Genomic DNA, 6,123 nt, shown 5'->3' with positions numbered 1-6,123 from the left:
CGCCCACTTTGACTTAAGCGCCGCCCACTTTGCTTTAAGCTCCGCCCACTTTGCTTTAAGCTCCGCCCACTTTGACGTAAGCTCCGCCCACTTTGATTTAAGCTCCTCCCACTTTGACTTAAGCTCCTCCCACTTTGACTTAAGCTCCGCCCACTTTGACTTAAGCTCCGCCCACTTTGACACAAGCTCCGCCCACTTTTACACAAGCTCCGCCCACTTTGACACAAGCTCCGCCCACTTTGACACAAGCTCCGCCCACTTTGACTTAAGCTCCGCCCACTTTGACACAAGCTCCGCCCACTTTTACACAAGCTCCGCCCACTTTGACTTAAGCTCCACCCACTTTTACACAAGCTCCGCCCACTTTGACTTAAGCTCCGCCCACTTTGACTTAAGCTCCACCCACTTTTACACAAGCTCCGCCCACTTTGACTTAAGCTCCGCCCACTTTTACACAAGCTCCGCCCACTTTGACTTAAGCTCCGCCCACTTTGACACAAGCTCCGCCCACTTTGACTTAAGCTCCGCCCACTTTGACTTAAGCGCCGCCCACTTTGCTTTAAGCTCCGCCCACTTTGCTTTAAGCTCCGCCCACTTTGACGTAAGCTCCGCCCACTTTGATTTAAGCTCCTCCCACTTTGACTTAAGCTCCTCCCACTTTGACTTAAGCTCCGCCCACTTTGACTTAAGCTCCGCCCACTTTGACTTAAGCTCCGCCCACTTTGACACAAGCTCCGCCCACTTTTACACAAGCTCCGCCCACTTTGACACAAGCTCCGCCCACTTTGACTTAAGCTCCGCCCACTTTGACTTAAGCTCCGCCCACTTTGACTTAAGCTCCGCCCACTTTGACTTAAGCTCCACCCACTTTTACACAAGCTCCGCCCACTTTGACTTAAGCTCCGCCCACTTTGACTTAAGCTCCGCCCACTTAGACACAAGCTCCGCCCACTTTGACACATGCACTTAGACACAAGGGCCACTCCCACTTTAACATACAGCTAATTAACATACAGCTCATTAGCATGAAGCTCATTAGCATGAAGCTCATTAACATACAGCTCATTAACATACACACACACAGACACACGTATACACACACAGCTAATTAACATACAGCTAATTAACATACAGCTCATTAACATACAGCTCATTAACATACAGCTCATTAGCATGAAGCTCATTAGCATGAAGCTCATTAACATGAAGCTCATTAACATACAGCTCATTAACATACACACACGTATACACACACAGCCAATTAACATACAGCTCATTAACATACAGCTCATTAACATACATCTCATTAACATGAAGCTCATTAGCATGAATCTCATTAGCATGAAGCTCATTAACATACAGCTCATTAACATACACACACGTATACACACACAGCTAATTAACATACATCTCATTAACATACAGCTCATTAGCATGAAGCTCATTAACATGAAGCTCATTAACATACATTAACATACATTAACATATACATACATATGTATATATACATACACATACATGCATACACATACATGGCCACCCCATAGCGCCGCCACTGTCTGAACGGCGCTGAACGGGCAGTGAACGACAGAGTCACACACACGGAGAATGCGAAGTCCGTGTCTCCCTGCTTCAGAGACACATCCAGTCACGTCGAGATGTTACAAACATATCACACACACGTACACATTCAGTCAAGTGAATGTAGACACATTGGTTTTCATTGGTTTGTCATCGCGGACACAGTTTTCCGAAGATCGCCGGAGTTCTCCGAAGTCAACGCGAGCCGGCTCCGTAGCTCCTCCCACAAAGCCCGTGCAGGCTGGCAGAGAGACAGACACAGTCACACACGCAGTGAATGCGGAAGTCCATGAATGCGAAACTCCGTTTCTCCCTGGTTCACAGAGATGTTCCAAAATATAAATATTAGAAGGTACAGACTTACACACTTACACTCTGCTATCCAAAACGCAAAATACTCGATCTTTGATCCTCTCTCTCGGAGGAACTGATAAATTCGACTGTTTAAAACTTGTACTGATCAGTGTGTATTGAATTAAAGGATTTAGCACAGGAAGCCACGCCACTTGGGTTACGTTCGTAAATTCGCTCTGAGCGCAGTGGTGACAAATACTCAACATGTGCAGTGGAACTCTGGGACTGCGCTGGTGACCCTGGGATGACGATGACCTCCAGGTGACCTCGAGATGGCCCCTCCTCAGGTCACTGACCACACACACCAACAGCGTCCAGCCCACCCTCTCACCTGATAGATGCACCGGAGGGGCCAGAGATGCTAACACATCACACTCTACGAGGACTGCACAGGGCAGAGGGAGAAGAGAGAGACAGAAAAAAAGAGTGAATGAGTAAGAAGGGAAAGAGGTTGAGAGAAGGAGAAGGAAGAGCAGAGATAGAGAACAGAGAAGTGCAATCACCGGTCATAAATAACAACTAACACAGATTTCGGTTATAATAACTTTGTATATTCATGTCATTGTACAATTATTCTATATACAATTTGGAAAAACTCATATAAAAAAAGAGAAAAACATAATAGCCTCACTTACAGTTAAACAGGTAAAATAAGAAACAATGCACTCATCATGAAATGACGCTACTGAATACAAATACTGAACAAATTGCGCCAAGCCTGTATCAATGATGACACATGATTCAGCTGTTAGGGAACGCCAGTCTCTACTCACCTGTCCAAAGATTGATGATATGGAGGTAAAAGAGCATCCTGGATGGGTCCGCCATGTCTGTCTGTGTGGGTGTATGAGGTGTCCCTATCCTATGGCTGATGGGTATTCCACTGTGTCGTGTAGTCGTGAGTATGCTTGTGTGTGTGAGTGCATGAGTGTATGTGTGTGTGTGTGTGTGTGTGTGTGTGTGTGTGTGTGTGCCTGGGAGTCACATTCCACAGGGCTGTGATATGTCACTGAGTTCGGCAGCAGTGCTCTATGGGGGATTATCAGCTTCCAATCATGTGATCATGTGATCATGTGATCTCACAACCGCCATGGAATCTCCCCACAGAGAAAGAAACAGACAGACAGAGAGAGAGAGAGAGAGAGAGAGAGAGAGAGAGAGAGAGAGAGAGAGAGAAAGAGAGATGCATGCTGGGGGAAAGAGATAGAGAGGTGAATGCAGATGGGAAAAAAGAGAGAAGGCATTACCATGTCACCTTCACATGTTGCTTTTTTTCAAAATGTACAGAACTATGTATCATGTTTACAAAGTACGTGTATCCACAATTCAGATATCCAGGAGGCTAGAGCGAGAGGACGCAGTGGGAGCCTCAGCAGGGAGGCCTTACACACTTACACTCTGCTATCCAAAACGCAAAATACTCGATCTTTGATCCTCTCTCTGAAAAATCCCGCCTCAAAATATTCAGTAGATGAAACAGTAGAACCGAAAACCATTTGAATGGTGTCTCTACGACCTTCCTGTCACCCAGGGTGGTTAGAATGATGCCTTTAGCATGTGGCTAATTTGCAGGAAGCTCAATAACATGACTTCCCGGGGTCGTAGAGGGCTGGGGTTAGGCTTAAAATGACCGTGTAGACCTAATGAACTTAAATATGTTCACCTTGTGTTTCTACCACATTCATAGCCAGCGTTATACGCCCCGTAGTGTGACTCTTACCGGGGTTAATAACTGTGCTTCCCCGTGTTTTAGGAGAAGAATTCCAACGCCCCCGGATAGGGGAGAACCCAGGGAATCGAAAACCATTTGAATGGTGTCTCTACGACCTTCCTATCACACAACACATGTGCTACTCTGTCAGTCCGGTCCCTCATTTGGTGAACGTGACACACACTTAGACTTAAGCTCCTCCCACTTTGATTTAAGCTCCTCCCACTTTGCTTTAAGCTCCTCCCACTTTGACTTAAGCTCCTCCCACTTTGACTTAAGCTCCTCCCACTTTGACTTAAGCTCCTCCCACTTTGATTTAAGCTCCGCCCACTTTGACGTAAGCTCCGCCCACTTTGCTTTAAGCTCCTCCCACTTTGACTTAAGCTCCTCACACTTTGACTTAAGCTCCGCCCACTTTGACTTAAGCTCCGCCCACTTTGACACAAGCTCCGCCCACTTTGACACAAGCTCCTCCCACTTTGACTTAAGCTCCTCCCACTTTGACTTAAGCTCCTCCCACTTTGATTTAAGCTCCGCCCACTTTGACGTAAGCTCCACCCACTTTGATTTAAGCTCCTCCCACTTTGACTTAAGCTCCTCCCACTTTGACTTAAGCTCCGCCCACTTTGACTTAAGCTCCGCCCACTTTGACTTAAGCTCCGCCCACTTTGACACAAGCTCCGCCCACTTTTACACAAGCTCCGCCCACTTTGACACAAGCTCCGCCCACTTTGACTTAAGCTCCGCCCACTTTGACACAAGCTCCGCCCACTTTTACACAAGCTCCGCCCACTTTGACTTAAGCTCCACCCATTTTTACACAAGCTCCGCCCACTTTGACTTAAGCTCCGCCCACTTTTACACAAGCTCCGCCCACTTTGACTTAAGCTCCGCCCACTTTGACACAAGCTCCGCCCACTTTGACTTAAGCTCCGCCCACTTTGACTTAAGCTCCGCCCACTTTGCTTTAAGCTCCGCCCACTTTGCTTTAAGCTCCGCCCACTTTGACTTAAGCTCCACCCACTTTTACACAAGCTCCGCCCACTTTGACTTAAGCTCCGCCCACTTTTACACAAGCTCCGCCCACTTTGACTTAAGCTCCGCCCACTTTGACACAAGCTCCGCCCACTTTGACTTAAGCTCCGCCCACTTTGACTTAAGCGCCGCCCACTTTGCTTTAAGCTCCGCCCACTTTGCTTTAAGCTCCGCCCACTTTGACTTAAGCTCCACCCACTTTTACACAAGCTCCGCCCACTTTGACTTAAGCTCCGCCCACTTTTACACAAGCTCCGCCCACTTTGACTTAAGCTCCGCCCACTTTGACACAAGCTCCGCCCACTTTGACTTAAGCTCCGCCCACTTTGACTTAAGCTCCGCCCACTTTGCTTTAAGCTCCGCCCACTTTGCTTTAAGCTCCGCCCACTTTGACTTAAGCTCCACCCACTTTTACACAAGCTCCGCCCACTTTGACTTAAGCTCCGCCCACTTTGACTTAAGCTCCGCCCACTTTGACTTAAGCTCCGCCCACTTTTACACAAGCTCCGCCCACTTTTACACAAGCTCCTCCCACTTTGCTTTAAGCTCCGCCCACTTTGCTTTAAGCTCCGCCCACTTTGACTTAAGCTCCACCCACTTTTACACAAGCTCCGCCCACTTTGACTTAAGCTCCGCCCACTTTGACTTAAGCTCCGCCCACTTTTACACAAGCTCCGCCCACTTTGACTTAAGCTCCGCCCACTTTGACACAAGCTCCGCCCACTTTGACTTAAGCTCCGCCCACTTTGACTTAAGCGCCGCCCACTTTGCTTTAAGCTCCGCCCACTTTGCTTTAAGCTCCGCCCACTTTGACTTAAGCTCCACCCACTTTTACACAAGCTCCGCCCACTTTGACTTAAGCTCCGCCCACTTTTACACAAGCTCCGCCCACTTTGACTTAAGCTCCGCCCACTTTGACACAAGCTCCGCCCACTTTGACTTAAGCTCCGCCCACTTTGACTTAAGCTCCGCCCACTTTGCTTTAAGCTCCGCCCACTTTGACTTAAGCTCCACCCACTTTTACACAAGCTCCTCCCACTTTGCTTTAAGCTCCGCCCACTTTGCTTTAAGCTCCGCCCACTTTGACTCAAGCTCCGCCCACTTTGACTTAAGCTCCGCCCACTTTTACACAAGCTCCGCCCACTTTGACTTAAGCTCCGCCCACTTTGACACAAGCTCCGCCCACTTTGACTTAAGCTCCGCCCACTTTGACTTAAGCTCCGCCCACTTAGACACAAGCTCCGCCCACTTTTACACAAGCTCCGCCCACTTTGACTTAAGCTCCGCCCACTTTGACACAAGCTCCGCCCACTTTGACTTAAGCTCCGCCCACTTTGACTTAAGCGCCGCCCACTTTGCTTTAAGCTCCGCCCACTTTGCTTTAAGCTCCGCCCACTTTGACTTAAGCTCCACCCACTTTTACACAAGCTCCGCCCACTTTG

This window comes from Nansenia antarctica, assembly GCF_963989245.1.
Source record: "Nansenia antarctica genome assembly, chromosome: 5".
NCBI classification, from domain to species: Eukaryota; Metazoa; Chordata; class Actinopteri; order Argentiniformes; family Microstomatidae; genus Nansenia; species Nansenia antarctica.
This window is presented reverse-complemented; position numbering follows the sequence as displayed.